This window comes from Mus pahari, chromosome 20 (genome assembly GCF_900095145.1).
Source record: "Mus pahari chromosome 20, PAHARI_EIJ_v1.1, whole genome shotgun sequence".
Taxonomy (NCBI): Eukaryota; Metazoa; Chordata; class Mammalia; order Rodentia; family Muridae; genus Mus; species Mus pahari.
The window spans coordinates 573,545-596,373 of NC_034609.1; the positions used below are offsets into that span (position 1 = coordinate 573,545).

General features: G+C 35.9%; 1 protein-coding gene across 1 annotated transcript in view; it reads left to right on the top strand.

Annotated features, from left to right (window-relative positions):
• Positions 1-22,829, top strand: part of Iqcm (IQ motif containing M) — a 352,279-nt gene that overhangs the window by 279,478 nt on the left and 49,972 nt on the right. The window lies entirely within an intron of this gene.

Here is a 22,829-nt window from a genome sequence, read left to right on the forward strand (position 1 = left end):
CTGTAGGTGCAACAACAATATGAACTAACCAGTACCCCCTGAGCTCATGTCTCTAGCTGCATATGTAGCAGAAGATGGCCTAATTGGCCATCATTGGGATGAGAGGCCCTTTGGTCTTGCAAACTTTATATGACCCAGCACAGGGGAAGGCCAGGGCCAAGTAGTGGGAGTGGGTGGGTAGGGGAGCAGGGGTGGGGAGGTTGTATAGGTAACTTTTGGGATAGCATTTGAAATGTAAATAAAGAAAATAATAAAAAATGAAAAAAAACTAAGATGAGTTTTAAGAACATTCTTTGAAGTGATCTAAAAAATTATTTTTAAACTTTTAAATGTTGATCTTAAAGGACAAATATGTATAAAATAAGTTGTTTTATTTCTGCTTAAGTATAAAAAATGACCTATTAAAATTTAGAGACATTTAAGTATGTGGTTTGTTGAATGTCATGCTGAGCCTACATAATGTCTGCTTGACTGGAGGTGGATAATATAGTCACTGTAAAATATATTTTAGACTAAGTTTGACTTAAAATGTTGTTTGTGTGTCCACTAACTCATCTTCCTTATCAAGCATATGCTCCCACAGGCTCCACTGCACTGTTTTTAGCTTTCTGATCTACTATGTTAATAGTAAGGTGTGGATACCGCTTCATCTTTAGGACAGTTGCTGATGAGAACATGTGTTTGCACTCCACTGTTAAACCCCTGACACTTGGTGTCTTCCCAGACAGCCCAGCCTCGAGCATGGTGGAAGGAAACTCTGCTGCCCCCAGCTAACACGTCCCCATGTGCTCAAGTTTTTTAAATTCTTTAGAGTAAGTAATTATTTTCCTCATTTAGTCAAATGTATTCTGTGTGAGATAAGAATATTCTCTCCCCTACTTTTTTTTAACCTTGGGTGTTAATGATAAAATCAGAGGTTTATCTCTTACCCTCATCAAATCCCACTAAAGAGGTGGTATTACACAAATAAGAAATCCAGGCGTTATCACGGTTGTACGATGAAGGAAGCATGAGCCACAGAGGACAGATTTGACTTTCACTTCTTCACTGTTCAACTTTTAAAATGGAACCTGAAGGATGTTTCATTGCAAATTCTGTGTCCTTAATAACTATGAACTGTCTGATATGTGGTTGTCAGTGAAGTTTGAAAAACCACTTTATCTCAGTCGCCACTCTAGTCCAAAGCACTGTCAAGGATTTTGCACATCTGGGCTGAGCCTCAGTCCTATTATTGATCCAAGGTCAGACAGAATGTGTCTGTATAAATATAAGTGACTTCACAAAAAACACGGATCAACATCCAGAAATTATTAAAATGATGCCCAGCTTTCAATATCCAACACAAAAACACAGTTGGATTCACTGTCCACTTAGTAAGAGAAAGTTATTCTTACGCACAGTGTCTCTGAGAAATCTACATTGGACATTCTATTTGGTTTGTAAAAAGAACCCATGAGAAATTCCCAAGTGTTCATGATTTTGTGAGGTCCTCTCATATTGTGTGGAGAATGGGCTGGGTTACCAAAGTCTACAGTAGAAACAATAGTCTATCAGTCCTGAAGCTAAAACCTAAACCTTGTTCTGGCTTCTGCTTTGCTCTCTCTTGGATAAATTGCTCTGAGAAAAACATAGTTGCCCATTTGTGAGGCCACTCTAGCATCCCTGTTGAAGATGGACTGAGTTCTGCCTATAGGCTACTAGACAATGCAGTGTGTAGTCAGTTCCTAGTCTATATGTCCCCCAGTCCTCTGGAACTGAAAGCTCCAGTGTAAGCATGATCGTGACCTCCTGAGAATCTACACTGCAGCCTAGAGCCACTCTAAGGTCTCTGCTTCCTAGGAACCATGTGAGGTGTATGTATATTTAATATTCTACTTTAGGGCAGTTTGCTGTGAGACAGCTAATAGTAGTATGGTGAAAGTCAGTGAATGGATCATTGATAAATGGTAAGATGAATTTTAAACTAGTTCTGGTGTTGTTTGACTGTAACAATAAAGATTGTTTAAAAGACTTTAAAAATAGCTTTTGGCTTATGACCAGAGTTGCAGGAAGTTATATGTATGTGAGAATTTGTTTTATGAAATTTGTTTTTGGCTTTTTTTTCCTACTCCTGCATGACTTTTCTTGCACGGGAAGGGAAGTTTTTTTTTTATTTTTTGACAAGTTTTACTGTAATCTGATAAATTGGTGGTGACATAGTATATGATGGTAGGCATACTTTTTAGGATATAAATGACTTTAGTCTATTCAGTCACTTAAAATATAATTTATGAGTATATTTATAGTCATAAATATATGTGGATATAGATATACATATATGAGATGTTTAGGTATAATCAAAGTCTTTATAAAATTTGGGTATTCCTATGTGAAAAGGTATTTTATATAATAAATTTGTGTTTTAAGACTCCAATAAAAAGGTTGAGGCTTTTAAAAGTATCTCTTCCAGTCACAACAGATATTAGAATAAATGATGTGGAGACACTGGAGAGAGCCTCTTTCAATGCCTAGTTACTTACTGTAACTAATGAAGCATATTCTTGCTCAAAACAAGTTTCTCTGGAAGGAATGATTCTCTAACCTATTAGAGCTGCTATCCACTTTATAAAACAAATATTTTTTGTTTTCTCTTCATTTCATTAAATAAAATGTACAGATAATATATTAAGATGAATCACCTGTACACATAATTTCATGTTTGAAACTATATCTATAGCAAAGATATATTTATGATTTCTAGTGTATACATATCAATAATCTATAATGAAAATAAAATATAAAATAGATTTCATATATATGAAAATTATTTATAAATTCTGTAATTTCAATATCCATGGAAATTATATGTAGGTAGTATTGATATTAGTACCTGTAACTAATCAAATGTGGCATGTGACAATACGAACTTTATTGTATAAATGCTAACCTGCTAATGTTCTAGAATATCCAATGAGATGCTGACATTCTGAAGCAGTACTAAAGGCGCAGCATAAATGTGGCAGCTACAGAGGCAGGGTATCAGAGGTGCTGTACATTTTGATCATATACTCTGTAGAACATTGCTTTGGAAGTTTCTAATTTTCAAAGGAATGAACAATTCTTAACAGAGATCTCAATAAGAAAGTGTATGGATTTTGTTGTTTGTCTGATATTGTTCTTGTGTCCGGGAATACTTAGTATCTACTAGAAAAATATCAAATAAATCATTTTGTCTGTGTGTAGAAGGAAATTGAGATCTATGCCTAATTGCTTATTCACAGGGTTTTCTCACATAGGATGGAGTAGAACATTTGAAATTTATTTAAGATAAAGATGTTTCTTGTTATAAAATGAAATTTTTTTATTAAAGGAAAATTGTACCCTAGATCCCTATTCCATAAAGATATTTGAGGCACTCAATTATTATGACCACAAATACAACATATTCAAAGTTTCAGCACTGACAGAAATACATCCCCGAACAATCACCATGCCTAAAATAAACATGTAAATATAACCATACTTACTTTAATCTTACTTTAAGTTTAATACATGTAACAGTAATAGCCTTGAGCAGTCTACCGAAAGCCTGAACATGACAAAGGGACAGAGGAAAGGCACACGAGCTTTCTGCTTGCTGTGGAGCACGCATTGTCTTCTTCCTTTGCCAGTGCTACTCTTCATTCTTGTGTCTTTGGATTATACCAGCACTTAAATCATCAGCCATGCTGCTCTTGAGCCTTTGATCATATTAAAACTTATACCACTGGCTCATCAAGTATGGACGGACCAACTGGCTCCTCTGAACCTTCGCCCTGCAGATCTGGCATCACTCGGTCTCATAGCTGATTCTTCATAATCTCTCACTCTCACTCTTAATCTCAAGTCTATTTCTTTCTCTCTACTTTCCGTTATCCCTCTCTGATTTTTTATTGTTTCTGTACCTCTTGAAAGTGTTTGCTAACTCAGTTAACATGAAAATAATAATGATAAAGTTAACTCTTTTTACTTCCTAAGCTTGTATGACTCAGGGCTGTGTGCTTTAAGTACATTTTTTTTTCATTTAATCTTTATTATGTACATAATAGAACTCATTTTAATGAAGATGATACCATAACACATTAAAGCTAAATTGCTTTAGATCATGTAGTTACTGGGTATGAAAGACGATTTCCGATAAGATATTTAACTTTAGATCAAGTTTTAACAATTCAAATAGCAAAATTTATTTTAGCTGAAATGTTCTTAAATTACCAAGAAAATTTTAAATTGTGATGCATTTACATATGTAGAATTGAGTGAAGTGGCTATGTGTAGTTGTGAACACCTGAATCTTTGTCTCAGGAGACAGAAGTATTATGATGTCAGTGTCAGCCTGAACTGCATAGCAAGATCCTGGCTTGGGCTGGGAGTATCTTGCTTATGGGAAGCTAGCTTGTGAAAGGATCTGCTTCATCTTGCTTATGGGAAGCTAGCTTGTAAAAGGATCTGCTTCATCTTGCTTTTGGGAAGCTAGCTTGTGAAAGGATCTGCTTCAGTCTCTAGCTATACAAATAGTGGGAGATTTGGTATCATGGTTTATCTTAGCACAATATATGAAGTATTGATCTAATAGGTTAAGCATTATTTCACAAGCATTTTCTATTAAAGTAATTTTGATTCCTTTCCCTAAAATTCCTTCTAAGATCACTCTACTATATGACTATAATATAAATGTAATATCAAAGCAGAATAAAGAAATTTTGTATAAGTTTTAAGATAGAAAAATATGACTAGGAGGTCAATTCTGTATTATAGATGCTTCTCTTGACTTTTGACTTCATTTCTTCAGAAGTTTTACATAGCTACATAATATTGAAGCCTTGAAATGGTAATTGCATGTTATTTTGCCCAGTTCTCTAGTTATTCCTATAGAGAGCTACTTAGCGGATATTAAGACTGTGGTTTAATTAGGTGCAGAGGCTATGCAGCTTGTATAAGATTATGTCTTTAATTGAAACTGAGCCAATGCCTCAAATTCATCAGTGTCATTACTCTTATCCCATTGATCCACAAATGTCTTGCTTTTCATACAAAGTACCTGACCAGAGTTTATGTAGCATTTGTTTATGGATGAGCTTTAGGTTTATTTTTTGTTTTGATAAAAGATAAATGAGAGTGGCTGTTTTTGTCCTTTGTATATTCTCTGAAGCAAAATTTGCAAGAATTCCCTTCTTCTGTCTTGGGAAGTAGAGTTGGGGCAAAGACTGTGGGCTGCAGCATTTGACTACTGTGAGATCTCTCACTATCAGTGGGCACACTGGACTTCAACTTGGGAAATCTCTCAACATGTATTATTTTTGCCCCTCAAAATTTGCTGAACATGCCTATTTTAGTTTCGTTTCTTCCACTTTCCAACTATTCATGTTACAAGAAGGAAATGGTATTTTCTCTTGGAATCTCATGTGAAGCAAAAACTGATTCTTATTACATGTAAGCTTTAAGTAGAAATAATGTCATGTTGCTAGAAGAGAGTGCTTATTCCCCCTTCCCCAAGACTGCAGCATAATAAAGTAAAAATGTTTTCACAATACTTTGGAATTTTTGTAATTGTCCTCTGCATTGTTTGACTGTCAGTTAAATTAGAACATTTGATAATTGCAGGGAGCTGATAAGACTTTCTATTACAGGGATGTCATTATGTTAATCTCAGTTCAAATATAGTTTGCCTGAATCCTGTTTTGATTATATAATATTAGAATAAATTAACCTATTAAGTGAGCTTACCTGGAGGGCATAGAATATTTTAAATGTGTTTAAAATTAACAGTGATTTAAACAAGTTGGTAAATCTTTTATTAAAACCATAGCTGTCTTTTCTCCTTAAAAACTTTAAAATTTAAAGCATAGATACTTAAATATCTACATCAATATTTTTAGTTGTAAAACTCACACAATAAATAAGGATTATTTAGATCTTATTGTTTGCTTATCATGTAAAGATAGTAATGAATTTTTAAGAATGTAGGGTCTCCCAGGTTTAATTTTCTATGCAAACACCTGGATACTGGAATTTTTGAATAAATCAACTGGCAGCTGCTTCAACAAAGACAATTTTTATTTGAAAATGTAAGCTTGCTTTATTTCTTTGTGTGTGCAAATAATAAGTGACTTTGAACAACTGTAACTCCATTCCCTTATATATGAGTGGGAAAAGCTCATTGACCATCTCATGATATGTTTTGATACATTCACATTATTGCTACATACTCTCTATTTTTAAAGATGTGGTCTGCATTTTATTTCTAGACTATGCTTGACAGGTATCTATGTAACATAACTGTTCAATCTCAATGTAAATTAGATGGAAGTTTAAAATCTTTTCTCACTTAATATGTATTCTAAAAATATCAAGAAGTATGTAAATAGACTATGACTGGTGTATCAGGAACCTATAAGCCACTTAGAGACATGAGAGATTCGAAAAAGGTCAACAAGATAGTATATGATTTTTTCTACCTATGGGTAAATTGACTTCCAGGACGCCTGACCTAAAACAAATGTAAAATGTGCAATATTCTGGCATAATCAAACTGTTCTTCATTATTTTTCATATTATCTTACATCTTACAATCAGTCTAATAGGTATCTACTCAAATTTTAAGGCAGAGGGAAAAGTATGGAGGAGATGAGGGAAGAGAATTTACAGCAGACACTGGCATGTCAGGTGCATGGCCATATGCATACTCAGAGGCCAAGATAGTTATGTCCACCATTTAAAAACGCATTACATAGTTTACAGCCTATAAGTTTTAGCAAAAGCTCAGTCATTTTAGATGTAAAACAATTGTTCCTTCTGTATGCTCACCACTATGAAGTAGGTGCAAATTATAGCCTCAGTTCCTGGTTTTAGCTAAGGTTAACTGCAGTTATTCAGCATCAAACACAATCATCATCTGTAGACCCCCTTCCATAGATACTATATTTTGGGGGAAAATTATAACTCACAGGTACTGACTAGAAAGTCCAATGTTAAATGACTTAACTGACTTTGTTTAGGTGATCTTATTGAAAATGTAGAAACCCACAGTATAAGGTGACTCAATTTAAAATGACCAGGATATGTTGGCTTGTGTGGGTGATACTTTCTGGGTATATAAAATAGCTATTATATGTTTATTATTGAGTTTTAGTTATGATGAATTTTGAGATATGGAAGAGGAGATAAATTAGTTTTAAGGGCTGACATCAATATATAATTTTGTGATGTTTACCAATTTTCTTAAGAAAGAAATGTCATAATTACTCCTTCCAAGTGCTTTGAGTTAAAAAGAATAAGAAAGAAAATCTACTCATTTGCTCAACAAATATTTATTGAATACTACAGATCAGCAACAAAGTAACCACCAAGAGACAGCTATTCAAAGTCCTTTGTTGTGCTTTTCTTTTTATACATAATTATCATCAGATATAGATTTTAAAATCAGTTTTTCTGATTATAAAATAATACATGGTCATTGTGAAAAATCTAAAAATTCAAAATACAAGTAAGAAAAATTATAAAAAGTATTTCAGTATCTACTTTATAGAAATCTTGTTGTCTTCATGTATTTTGTTAGCTATACAATGGACTCATTCATCAAACATATGCAAAAAGATACGCACATGCATATATATTTAACATGTCTAACGATACTGCTTGTTATCATAGTTGATCTAGGAACATTTATATATAGATGCACAATGTTGATGAAACAATAAACAGGTCCTGTTTTCCTTAAAAAAATTTAACAGTGTTTCCTGATTGAATGGTTGAGACCTTCGGTTATTAAGTGTGACTCTACTGAATTCAGAATAGTATCACTCACAATCTTTTCTCAGGAAAGTGGCTATCTGTCTCTCTATACTCCCTTGCTTTTGTTCAAGGAAATCATTTTAGTAATTCTCAGCAGTGTTTCCAGCTATACAAATATTTTGGCCATTTAAGGAAGCTCTATAAGATAAGACCAATCTTTAGGTTTCTATTTCTTCTATATCCATATGCCATATGAGCAAATAAAAGTAAGTATGAAAATTAGGAATGATTTTATAGCATTTGTTGCTTGACTCTGAACTGACAAGCATGGGACAGTTTAGCAGAAAGGGCAAGTCATGAGAGAGGGAACAGTAAAATAAATAAATAGTTTCCTACATAGAATGGGGAACTCTTGATCACATACTTTTAACATTAATTTTCAGACTTGAATGTAGTGCATCTTATTTACCAATATGTGGTGCTCCAATCAAAATTTCCTATGCTTCTAATTTAGATGATCATTAAATCCCAATTGAGCAAAAGGAGATGACAGCTATAAATAATTTTGGGGAGATTAGTCTCAGAACACTGTCATAGAAGCCATAGGTCTGACTGACACAGTCAAGGCCATATGCCAGTGAGAGAGCACACAGATCTCCACTAAGTGCCTTCCTTCTAGGAAGAGTCAGTATACCTTAGGAATCACCAGGTTGGCAAAATATGTATTTAAAATTGTGATTGGAGGGACATAGCACAAGATTTTTTTTTTTTTTTTTTTTTTTTTTGTTTTTTTATTTTTTTTTTTTTTTTTTTTTTAGATTAAGAACAGAGCAGAAGACCCTAGAAAGGAGCAAATTAAGGTCAGGCTATGCAAATTTTTTGACAAGCAGTTATCCAGTGGGGTCCTTCAGTGTAGGCTCTAAGCTGAATTAAAAAAGCATACATACAAGGTTTCCATACTTGAGTTTCATTTTGATTAGGATCTCCATCTGCTAAGTATATCTAAAACTTGGAAATTATGTAAGTCCTCACATAGCCTTAAAAGTCTGTTCTTTTACTAAACTAGAAAGGATATGAAAATCTTGGGTCAACTCTCCCCTCCCCTGCCAGTCTGTATAAATTCTTCAGCTATATTATATGCATATTTTATTATAGTGGTTTTTAGTACAATAGGTTAGGAATACACACACACACACACACACACACACACACACACGGGTATTTTTTATACATGCATGAGTACATGAATTAAGATTCCCAGAGTCCATTGCCGGGATATGGTCACACCCGTGCTATGGGAGCGGAAGTAGGATGGTAGCTTGATTTTGTTGACCAGCTAGTCTAGGTAAAATTGAAAAACTCCTGATTCACTGAGGGACCATGTCTCAAGTGCATAAAGTTTACAGTGGCAGAGCAAGGTACTGCTATGGCCTCTGCACATGCATATGCAGGTATACGTGCCTGCATGCAAAGTGGCACACCTGCATACTACACACACACACACACACACACACACACACACACACACACACACACACAAACACACACACACACTCAAGCATATACACACCACACACATACCTGAAAGTGCACATACAACCACACAAATTCAAAACATGAAGGAAAGATATCCTTGCAGTCTTTATTTTCACTTTATATATTTATATATGCCAGAATGGAATACAAAATTAATATTTTATCTAAAATATTTAAATTATTAGTTATAATGTTTTACTTGTTTTTGATAATTTTATAATATGCATACAATGTATTTTGATCTTATTCACTAACCATTTCCCCCTCCAACTCCTCCCAGATCTTGCCTCATCATCCCTTCCTAGCTTGATGTATTTTTTCTTGTTTTTTATAGCCCACTTAACCTAATTATTACTGCCTTATGTCCATTGGCGTGGAGCTGTCCATTGAAGCACTTCCATATAGACATCAGAATCTTTCTCCCACAGCATCTATCAACTTCCAACAGCTTAGTTGGAGTGGGGTGGTCCATGTGCCTCCTCATCCAGCCATGCTAGAGTATTGCCTGGCTTTATTATCTGCAAGGATAGTACAGGCAACCAAAGCTGCCTTGAGTTAGTGAGTACAGATACTGTCATGTCCAGATGACACTGTTTTGAAAGTAATAAATAAGTGACAAAAAGTTTTGAAAATTTTATATATGCATTTATGTATGCAATGATCACATTTCCCCCAGTATCCCCTGTAACACTGTCCATATCCCCTATAACATGCCCCTCCCAACTTCATTACTTTCTCTTGATCATTCACTAAGTCTAGCTCGTGCTGTCCTTGTATGCATAAGTATGGCGCCATCCAACAGAACATGGGAAATCTACCCGTTGGCTTCCTTTATATTTTCCTGATTGTGAAAATTTATGAATAGATATAAGGTGACCATTGCTGATTGGCTGGAAACTTGAGAAAATATTCTGTCTATTGTAAATCTCATAAACTAAAAATCAGAGTAACCAACTAATGTTCCATCTTATATTTCTGTTGTTTTTATTATAAATATTTAAATTAATTTTTGATGGACTCCTAAAAGTATAAGCACAGTGTCTGAAGTGATCCTATGATTAATACTGATACAAATAATTGCACAGTAGAAAATTGATTCTACTGTTTAAGAATTACGTCTGGCATAAGATTCCACACCAAATTTCCAGCAGATTTTTTTGGTTTTTATGTATAGTGGTATTATCAATTATATAAAGTCATGAACAGGAAGCTGTGGTTTAGTTTTCTTCACCCCAAAGACTACAATGTAATTTTTAAAGGTAATCTTGAAACTCACGTTGCTCATTTGTCCTATGCATGCATGAGTTATAAATGCCATGAAGATGTAGCATAGTGGCATTCTAACTAGCATATATATTTCTTTCACATATGACTGACATCTTAGAAATCATGCAAACTAAAGACATTTTCAGCTAGACAAATTCTGCAAAGCATCAGTGCAAAAGTAAGAGTTCTAAAAGAGAATGCATACAGTCTGCACCCACCAAAAGTACAGTCCCTGACTGACTTGTCAATAGGCCCTCCTCCTGATACTCTACTCATCTATGAGCTCATCATTAGACTGATCTATCCATCAAATTAGCACATTAATGATTCAGTCTCCTTTTAGTAGTGCCATCAGCTAGGCATTAAGACTTCAACTTTGGGGGGACACTGTATGTTTTGATCATAAAGCAACAAATTCCCCTCATGAAATAGAAAGCAGAGGATTTGTCTCCCTTGCTCCATAAATTCTGGAATTCTCATTCTCCCCTGTGCTTCTTCTTGTCCTGAGTCCATAACTCTATTTCATTAAACTTAGATACTCCTGATTATCCTATAAATGTGAAAGTGTTGGGGACTGTTGATATAGAGAAGTCATTTGTTCTAAGCTATTTGGGGATTGTCAGTTTTCATGTATGGGGATTAATGACAAAAGTAATTATGTAATAGAACAGCGTCTATGAATTAAAAAAAATTCTCAGAACTTGTAGAAAATGAAACAGGAAAGATAAATGCAACGTATTCCATCTTATCCTAGGGCATGATGGACACAGGCAGAATGTAGATCATCACATCTACTAACAATTTTTTACTGTGCAATTATTTGTATCAGTATCAATCATAAGATCACTTCAGCCACCATGCTTATACTTTTAGGTATATGATCCTGTATGCTTTCCCAGCCTATGGTCCTTTCCTAAAGCAGCTCTTTCATTAGAGAAAGAGAGAGACTGAAGTGAATATGTCCTGAATCAGGGGCTGAAATTCAGGCTTCTTATTTACTACATAGTTGAAAAGCTGTCATGGTGAAAGTAAATTCATTCCTTCTGAACTCATTTGGGGTATCAATTTGGGCCAAAATTGTCCTTCATGAAGAATATCTGGTAGAACTGATTGGCTACTTTGGTGATATTCAGAGTGCAATGGAAATTTATCTCTCTCACCAGTTGTATAAAATAAAGAAAACATTAAATTTAATCAACTGCTTTTTATCCCCCTCGTAGGAAAGCTTCCATTTTAAGTTAGGAGTGGATAAGGTTAGACAGGGGTTCACATATGAGAAAAATCAAAAGAATTACTTTTAATGGTATTTGTCATCTTAAATAAATACACATATTTCAAACCAATGACTTTCAAACAAGAGGTTGCATGGATATGAGACCTAGACACGTTTTTATAACATGCCCAGAGGAGAGTTCTTTGTTATGGCTTCAACGAACACTCATTAATTTTGTAACTGAAGAAGGGAGTTGCTAGCAGTTTTGCACCTATCTTCAGATGTATGAAATGTTTAGTCACTTTTAGGGAAAAAATTCTCACATGTCAACATTTCACAAATTTTAACAAAACTCCTCAGCTTCTGTAAGGAAAATTAATGTTTAATAATCACGAGAATCAAAATTCTCCATTAGTTAATGAAATTGATTTAAAAATACAGCTATGCAAATATGTATTTTTAGTTTTAAGTATGACTTGAAAACTTAGAGGGCTAAGTATTTGTACACTTACCTATTGACCATGCAAATAGGGCCCTTAAATTTCACTGGATGTGCTGTATTTTCCCTTCCATTTGACTCTCTCCCTTCCTTAACATGGTCTGAAGGAAAACATGCAGAGGACACAGGGTTAAGGTAATGATGTCAGCAGGGAGGAGAGGACCTCAGAGATCCCACGGACCCACTTCACACCTGCTTAGCCTTAGCCCTGGTCTACTCCATACTGCAAGGTTAGCCCTGCTCCCACTTCCCTCTAGCTGGCTTCCTCCTACAGCCACTTGACATTTCTCTTTGGATTTGTCTCTTAAATGAAATTCCAATTGATTTCAACATTCCTTCATCTTAAATCTCTTCTAAATTGACACGTCCTAAAAGAATCATTTCTAAAGTTGCCAGAAGGGTGAACTGGAGTGTAAGATAAAATCTTACATCCATTTAGTTTTATCTTTGATCTTGTATTTTGAAATTTGTGCTTTAATGCGTTTCTATAATTTACCTATATGTTCATCTACCTGTGGATAGATATATGCAAGCAGGGGATTCATGGTAATAGAGATGCACAGCAAGCATGGTAAAGAGTAATGGTTTGGGGGACAGAATTCCAGCTGTTTTATGAAGGGACCCAGACATGTTCTCCTGATTCAGGCAGTGTCCAGTTTCTATCACATACCCCAGTCTTTGCCACTCCAATTTTTATCATGTTGGCTGGCCTTGTTTCAGGACAGGTTCCATTTATTTTTTTTCTTCAGCAATGCTCTGATTGACCTTCTGAATGTAAACTCCTTCACAAACAGGAACTGAATATGATAGCCCCATAGTATGAAGCATTATAGTTGCTTCAGTAACAGTCTTCTGCTCTTGCAGTTCTTTTTCAGACATTTCAATATACTTTGTAAAGTAAATTATAATTCAGATGCATGAGTGGCTCCCTTCCATACCACACAGTGATGTATAGAAAGTAGGAGATATTTCTTACTAATTAATCTTGCATCTTCAGTACCTCATGCACTGGTAGTGCATCGCAAGTGTTCAGTAAATAGTTTTGATAAGTGAATAAAACCCTAGGCAAGTACATGTTACACTAACATAAGTGAATATGTGAGTTTGATCTGAGTACATGGACTCAGAAGAAGTATTAGAACATAAATTTCAAATGTTTACGGGGAGCTGCCTGGATATTTACCAGTTGAATTTTCTGTGGTCAAAACTGTTTTAAAGATATCATATTCTAATACTTCAGTTGGAAAAACCATTACTGGCCTTATTTTTAACTTTTGAAGACTTTCTTAGACTCCAATTGACCTGAGCTCTTATTTTTTTTTCTGCAGAGCTCAGCCATAGATGCATTAGTCCATGATGTGCACTCTAGAGCCGCTCTCATACTTTCTGTACGATTCATGGCAGGACACTCAAGAATCTTAGCTATCCATGAACTCAGTAAATTAATTGTATATTAATGTATATAAATATATAAATATACCTATAAAATATGATGGTTGTGTTTGATAAGATAGTGAGTGCCCTTCTTTTTATCTCTCTGGGGGATAGATTCCTGAAGTTTCAGGCAGCGTGAAAGTGTTTATCCAAGCACTACAGGACCATCATAGTCTCATAACCATGCAAGCTTCTCATGGACCAAGGAGCAGGAAGCATACACAGCATGGATTCCCAAAGATAATTCACAACCTAGATGGAGCTTAGAGTTTAAACAGTGTTTGATCATACTACTTAGAACTGCAGAGAATTTAAAGGTTACAGACTGTTCTTGGAATTTTCCATTCTCTTTGGACAGTGACTGACAATGAGAGAGTGAAGCAATGGGAAGGAAGGCTCTGAGTAGTAGCAGTAGAGTCCTTTCACTAGATAGTTGAGAGCTTCCGTTCTGGAGTGGAGCCACAGAGCAACCTGGCCTCGGCATGAGCTCTGGCCCAACAGTCAGATGTGGCCTCGGCACCAGCTCTGGCCCGAAGGTCAGATGTGGCCTCGGCACGATCTCTGGCCCGACAGTCAGATGTCTTACACACATTCTTTGCTTTCTTTAGCATCATGGTTTTTGAAAGCTTTAAAATAAAAGTATCTATAAAGGAAACTTGTTTTTCCTAATGTAAAATGTCTTAGTACCATAGCATAGGGCCTGGTTAAAACACAAGGAGCACTTGACAGATGAGACAGCACATGCCTTCAGTCTTAGCTGCTTGAATATTCGCTAAAACAGCGCCTAGGAGTTCCAGGCCAACTTTGACAGCATAGTGAGATCCTACCTTACAAAGGGGATGGGGTGGGGGCAGGGGCAAAGTAGTAGATGTTAGCTTCTACTTGATTTTATTTCCTACGATGTACTACAATTTTAAATAAAATCTTCATTGCAAAATAATCTAAAAATGTTTTGCTCTTTCATGTTCCTCAAATGTACTTTAAATGTCAGGCTTTCTTTTGAACTCCACTGACCATCAGTGTGAAAAGAAGCACATATATCTAGTTGCCAAGGACTTGTCAGCTCGACCCACGCAGTGGGGTTGTCTCTTTAAAATTTGTTTTGGCTCAGAGGTGCTGTAGCCAAACTGTCCAGTCATCATATTTCAGAGTTTTTTGTTTTTGTTTTTGTTTTTTTTTTAATATTGAAGTTGGATGACCACATATAAAATAAAGCATTTTAAGGAGATTTAAATATTTTTAGCTTGTAAAGAATTTGTCTTTATGGCATTATTTTTGAAACACAATTATTTTTGTCCTTTCTGCTCTCTAGTTCTTCCCCCTCTCTTGGGCCTCCTCATCCCCAGCAAACTCCTTTCCATTTCCTTGTCACGTGACTTCTTGTGCCTCACCTCTTGCTCCCCCTGCTCATTTCCTGTGCTGTCTAATAAAATTGATCAGGTAAGCATAGTCACAAAAACTGAGGTAATGGGGTTACAAGATACCTTTTTTTCCTTCATATTCTCCAGTTAGAATATTCTTTTGTTCTGATGTTTTTAAAATAGGATTGATCCTTTCAACCTTTTTTTTTAAACTGCCAAATACATATCCATCCTCACATATAAGTTAATCAACATGAAACTTGCCTAAAAGGGCTTAACACAGTGAAACTTGAAAAATAATTTAGGTGCTTTTTGTACTGACAGATTTTTAACATTTATCCGCGACTAGAGTATTCATAAAAATACAAGCATATTTTGAACTATTAAACAATTACGTTTTCTCCAACAAAACTGTAATGAAGACAAGTCTGTATTTTCTTTTAAAATACTCTAAAATATTAATTATTTAAAGTGACATTTAAAAAACACATTGCAGGAAAACTACTACTAAAGAATATTGAAAGCGAAATATTTAGCATACATACATTTTATAAATTTAGTGGGATATTGCAGTAGAAGTTCTACTCTGTAATTGGTGGTTCTAATAAACTCCAGTTTCTTTGACAGAAGTGTTATTGTAAACAGGATGCCTGTATCCATGGCAACTGGGAGAACTACTTTGAGCATTTGGAAACATACTAAGATAATTAATTACGTTTTACTTTTTTTCCCTCCACATTATTTAGAGCAACAAAATTGCGACCTTTGCTCATTTGCTTATAAGTGTATTTTACAAAGTTCTAATATAAAAATTAAAATCTATTAGGTGAAAAATTATATATCCTTGTTAAAGATTGGAAAAGAGGTCATTAACTTACATAAGCTACTGGCCAGATGTAAGACAATTTCCTTAAGTCAATCAGTTAAAGCCATAACATTTTGTCTGCATTAGAAATTATTAGATAAAGATAGAAGTCTGACTTTTCACTAATTTTAACCTAAATGTCATTGAAAATAGCTCTCCTTAAGGTAAAGTTACATGAACAATTTGCCTACTAAAAAGAAAATGACAGAGTGATTGCCATTGTTAAAATCTTTGGTCCTGGATTACAGTACCAAAAATTACAAATCTTCTTTTACAAACCAGTGGATATATCTCTCAGAATAAAAGTATCATATGTAAAGAAACCATAAAATGAAATGTATGTACATATATAACATACATATGAATAATATGTAAATATATAGATATATTTTTGTTTTACAAAATGAGGTCCTGCCATGAATATTTAAGTAATAATAGTTAAAATTGTGATTTAAAGGGACATCTGGGTGCAAAGAGAAGCAGTGCGGTACCCCTTAAACTCCTGGAACTGTCCGAGCTGGAGGTCCTGCGTGCCACAGGAGGAACTGTGAGAAGGGCGGGCCGCAGAAACACAGAGCTGACAGCTTGACCACTGCCCATCTCTCCTGTCTGCTATGGTTCACTGCAGCACAGGGTCCATACCTCAGCGAGGCATGGAGGCTCTTAATGAAAAGGAGCAGGCTGCAGGTGGACAGCAAGCTTTAGCAAGCCCGGCACTTTAGGATTCGGTCTCCAAGCCTTTCTGCACACTTTCTGACTTTTTACTATTGTTATGATGGCACTTGCAGTCTGCCCCCACAATGTTTTCTCGGTGATTTCAAATAGATGATTGATAAATACAATTTTTAAAAATTTTGAAAAAAATTCAGTTTTTTTTTGAAAAAAAAAATTAGGTTGCCCCTCACAAAATATAACAAAAGCAACTCCATGACTTTTCCCTCTCTAAATCCCAGAGTGAGAGCTGCTGGACCATTTGCCACATCCTACGCCTCAGCGTGGAGCCTCAGAGTCACAGTGTCTGACTGGAGACCACGCTGCCTTGGGGCTGGATTTCTGGGCAGCAGTCTGATTGGACTGAAGGAGTCTGGCTCTCTCCAGCCTTTTCAGTCCCTCATTCCAACACGGCTCCTCTAACTCTCCAAGAGTCATTTGTAAGGCCCTACTTTTGATTGATGTTGAAAATCGTCTTGGTAAATGCGTTTATTGGAGCACTCCAAGAGTGTCTTGGGCCTCTGTCTGTGTGTGGACCCAGCCTGGTTCACACAATGATGTTGGACAGTGTTTCTGACATTCATTGCAGGGTCCTGGAAAGTGGTTGGCCAATACACGATCACATCTCATTTAGAAATTAGAAGTAACTGTGGAAATGATTCTAAGATTGTACTGTATATTCACTGTTAAACAGCTAAGTTGGAGCAAGGCACAGCTCTCCTTGAACAGCTTAAAAGTCAAACTTCCCGTACTCTCTGATTTTCGTTCATTCAGCATGAGAATATTCACTAAGGGGCATTTTTCTCTTAAAGAACAATGCATATGTTAATTTATCTATTATCTAAAAAATGTAATATTTAAATATAGAAAACCCTCAAAGATTTATTTTAATAACTTAATAGTCAGTGTGCACAGCCACATGCAGGAAAGAAACACACCCAGGGAAATACCCAGCAGTGTTTAGAAAGTAGTGGGACCTTAGCCTGAACAGTTCCTTCAGGGATAAGAATGGCCTTCTTGAAGCTTACTGTTTCAAAGCACAAGGATTTAGTTACTGTCATGCCTTTCCTTAGAACTGTTTGTCAGGAGAGGCTCTGTCGTCCCTTTAGGTACAGGTGGCACTGTAGAACAGCTTCCAGGTGTTTTAGATAGTATTTGTTAGTTTGTCACTGGTGACAGTGGCATCCAGTATTCTAAGTTCTTCAGTTACCCTGGCAAGTATCACTGGACCAAGTCTGTGAAAAATATTATCTCCGTCTTTAGGTAATGATATTTCTAGAGGTAGACATTGATTTTCTTTCTGTTACACACCTCTTCTGTGACAGGGACAGTGTGGTGTGAGTGAGAAAATGCTCTGAGTGGGGAGAGTATCCTTTCATGAAGTACAATATGATTCTAAAATATTGAATGGCTTCAGAGTCTCCATGACCATGGACAGCAGGCGTGTGGCATTTCAGGGAATGCTGATGCCAGGATAGAGGGGAGGAAAAGGAGATGGGCCATAAACATTTATTGGGCTGGGTAAGTTTTCCAAGTTCATGACTTCATAATGGTTTGTATCCCACAGTCACCATGTGCAGCTGCTTCCGGAATACACTCAAAACAGCCACTTTGAGCATTCTTTGGATGCTTCCACATTTGATTTTTTTATTTACTACTTTGGTCTTTGAAAGTTTGCAATAGTTTATTTCTTTTTCTATTATTGAAAATAGATTTTCTCATGTAATATATCCCGAGTACAATTTATTCTTAACAGTTTACTTATTTCCACTGCTAATCTCTCACAGATTTTAAAATAGATGCATATGCATAAGAGCATTTTTAATTGACTATAAAGTGGGGGTCTGGGAATTTCCTCTCTGACTAACATATTCTTCAACAGACATGTCAGGCACCGTACTGAGAACTGTCTGGGACATGAAAGCTCATTAGGGGGGTTCTTTTAACATTTTGCTTATGTATACTTGTGTATATGTGTGTGCCTGCATGAATGTATGTGTGTTGTGTGTGTGTGTAGTTGCTCAAAGAGGCCAGAGGCTGACATCCTGGAACTGGCATTTTAGGCAGTTGTGAGCTGCCATTAGGGTGTGGAGAACTGAGTTCTGTAAGAGAGCATGAAGCGCTCCACCTCTGAGCCTACCTACAGGTGACAAAATAGGATTTTTGGCTGTTTAGAAATGTTTCTTCTTCCTGTTTTCTCTTTTCTTATATTATTCTCTTTCTCTTTGGGACATACAGATTTTGTAGATAGAAGACCCAACATGAACAAAGTAATCCTTCTTATTCTATGGCACACCTTTTCATTCCAAGGTGGAATGTTTCTTGACATATTTCTTGAATAGCTACTTTTTTATAATGGGAAACTACCAAATAATTTTATTTTCTATATTTTCCAAATAATTTTTTGCTGCATAAAATATGAACTAATATACTCATTCCTCAATTAAACATTTTTTTTTGCTTTCTTAAACAAAGTGTATTTAGTTATTAAGTACTTCATACATATTTTTCCCAAATGTTTGTTGGAAAGCCCTGTATTTAGACACACTTTTCTGTGTTTCCTTATGCCTGGACACTACATTACTTTTGTTTCTCTTATGTACTTTTCTGTGCCAGCTTATAGTATAGCTGTTTTGATGTATCCTCTGGCTTGTACCGGGCCCTTTTTATTTTGTGCCTCCTTACATACACTTATCTGCTCTTCTTCTGTATTTGTATGTGGGACTTTTCACAACACTGTTACTTCCTGAGCTCTCCCATGTTTTAGTAAAACTTACTCTACCTTACCTTTCAAATCCTCTGGCATTTTTCTATTTAATAAACAGCAGCCAACAAAAATATTTTTTTACTTTATAGTTTCTTTTCCAAAAAATATTTTAAAAATATTCATGTGGTTACTATTTCTTAGTCCATTTACATGCTCAGAGTCTGGAGACATCTCAGTAGATGCATGCTTTGATAAAGGGCATTATACCAGTGGCTGTGTGTGTGTGTGTGTGTGTGTGTGTGTGTGTGTGTGTGGTGATTACATTAAAAGATGTTGTCGTTTGTGTGCCTCAGAATGGTCTTACTGCGGTTCTGTCTCTCGTGCTCTGATCTGGAATCAAGTGTTTCAGAGACCATGAGCCTCCCACTGCTTTAGAGCTGAGGTCGTTTTGGGAAGGCAATCAGGTCTTTCTTTCCCTCCCCCTTCCTATCTATCTTTCCACTTTCCTTAACTAGGTGTCTAGCAAGTGTTAGCTACTTAGTAAATGTCTTCAATAATTGAATCAAATACTCATTTGCATGTTTGTTCATACTCAGAACTTCCCCCTTTGTCAGCACCATTTATTTCCTTACTACAGCTTTCATTCTACCTTAATGGTATGGATATTTAAAATTGAAAACTTGAAAATGTTTAATTGATTTTCTCTAATGCCTTATCCACAACATCAACTACCCAATCAATATTCTACCTCTAATTGAATTGACACAAATGAGGACATGAATGGTGTCTTATGCCGAGAGTTGTCTCTGCCTGCTCGAAGCGCCTTGGTTTTCCCCTTCATTCCTATGATGCTCCAGTTTTGATAGTAGTACAACTCTTAGTGATGCCATATTACTTCATAAGCTTAGTGAAAAGATCCATGCTGAAATTGACCACTAATTGGCAATTCATTTTCCAGAGTGAAAAATTGGACTAAACTTTGAAGAAAAATAATTATATTTGCTGAATCTGAAAATTAGCCTGCCAGTTTAGACCCATGGAAATTGTTATTGTTCTCAAATTTATCATCTTTATAATAGATAATCAAAGATTTTTTTTTTTATTTAAAACATCACAAATGGTGTAACTCCAACGATCCTATCTGGAATTTAGCCTTTGTTTTCAGGGACTCACTGCTTTATAAACATGTTTATTAAATTTAGAGCAGAAGAGAAGACACCTCTGCCAGTGACGTAAGTGCTTTGGATGTAATTTGTATTTCTGCTGTTACATGCAGAAACTTCTGCCAAAGGGGAGAAAAGAAAAAGAAATTTTGTTTGGAAAGAAACTAGCAGTGTGAGAAGGTAGTTTTAATCTATAAATATCTCCCTCAGAAGGACTAAATAACCAACTAAATTCAGTCAAAAGAAATAAACTGCTTAAAATAATCAAAATATTCCCCTCAGTTAAAATGCTTACTGGATATATTTTCCAATGTGTTTTCAAGTAAAAGTGGCATCTGAAGATTATGATAAATTATTTAATAAGTGAGATATATAAAAACCAGTATTTTGTGTAACAAAATACAAATACTGTACTGAAATGCACATACTAAGAGATAGCAGGGAAAGGCCTTTATAAACATACAGGCTTATACATTTCCTAGCCCCAGGAAAGCTGAGCTTTCCTCTTTATAAAAATGTAAACTGCCTTTCCAGTCGGCTGCCAGCCCGGGGCCACTTTGGATGTGAACTCTGCAGACAGCCCTACTGTTCCTAGAGGAGGTACAACTTCCAGGCTCTGTAACATGCCCAGGATCTTAGGATTCCAGAATCCCAGGATCACAAGAGCCCAGGAACTTAGGACCCCAGGATCCCATGAGCTTGGTCACACCAGGATCTCAGGGTCTCAGAGGAAGCTTGGCTGCCAAGAACTATGACATACCCAGAATCTCAGGTTCACAGGATTCAGGAATCACAGGATCACAGAGAAAGATGGACTCTGAGGAGTTCTGAATCAACCAGGATTACAGGAAGGACAGGCTCCAATCAGATATATTGAGGGCAGCCAAGCGCTTGAGATAATCAGGTGAAAGGGGTCAAGCATAAGAACAGAAGCAACAGAAACTAATGTTACTTGGCATCATGATAACCAAACTCTCCCACCACAGCAAGTCCTGGATACACCATCACACCAGAAAAGCAAGATATGGATCTAAAGTCACTTTTCATGGTGATGATGGAGGACTATAAGAAGGAAATCACTAACTAGCTTAAAGAAATACAGAAGAACATATCCAATCAGGTGAAAGAATTGAACAAAACCATCCAGGATCTAAAAATGGAAGTACAAACAATAAAGAAATCACAAAGGAAGACCACTCTGGAAATAAAAAACCTAGGAAAGAAGTCAGGAGCTATGGATGATTGATGCAAGCATAACCAACAGAATACAAGAGATAGAAGAGAGACTCTCAGGTGCAGAAGATAACATAGAAAACATTGACACAACAACCAAAGAAAATGTGAAATGCAAAAATACCCTAACACAAAATATCCAGGAAATCAAGGACACAATGAGAAGACCAAACCTAAGGATAATAGGTATAGACAAGAAGGAAGATTTCCAACTTAAAGGGCCAGTAAATATCTTCAATAAATTTATAGAAGAAAACTTCCACACCCTAAAGAAGGAGATGCCCATGAACATACAAAGCCTACAGAACTCCAAAGAGTTTAGTCCAGAAAAGAAATTCCTCCTATCACGTAATAATCAAAATACCAAATGCACAAAACAAACATAGAATATTAAAAGCAGTAAGGGGGAAAGGTCAAGTAAAATATAAAGGCAGACCTATCAGAACTACACCTGACTTCTCCTCCAGAGAAAGCCAGAAGATCCTGGACAGATGTTATACAGACCCTAAGAGAACACAAATGCCAGCCCAGGCTTCTATACCCAGCAAAACTCTCAATTACTATAGATGGAGAAACCAAGATATTCCATGACAAAACCAAATTTACGCAATATCTGTCCACAAATCCAATCCTTCAAAGGATAAAGGGAAAACTTCAACACAAGGAGGGAAACTAAGGTCTAGAAAAAGCAAGAAAGTAATCTTTCAACAAATCTAAAGAAGATAGCCACATGAACAGAATTGCAAATCTAACAACACAAATAAAAGGAAGCAACAAAGACTTTTCTTTAATATCTCTTAATATCAATGGACTCAATTCCCCAATAAACAGGACCCAACTTTTTGCTGCATACAGGAAACCCAGCTCAGGGACAAAGACAAATACTACTTTAGAGTAAAAGGCTGCAAAACAATTTTCCAAGCAAATGGTCCCAAGATACAAGCTGGAGTAGCCATTATGATATCAAATAAGATCGACTTTCAACCTAAGGTTCTCAAAAAAGATAAGGAGGGACACTTCATACTCATCAAAGATAAAATTTACCGAAATGAACTCTCATTTCTGAACATCTATGCTCCAAATGCAAGG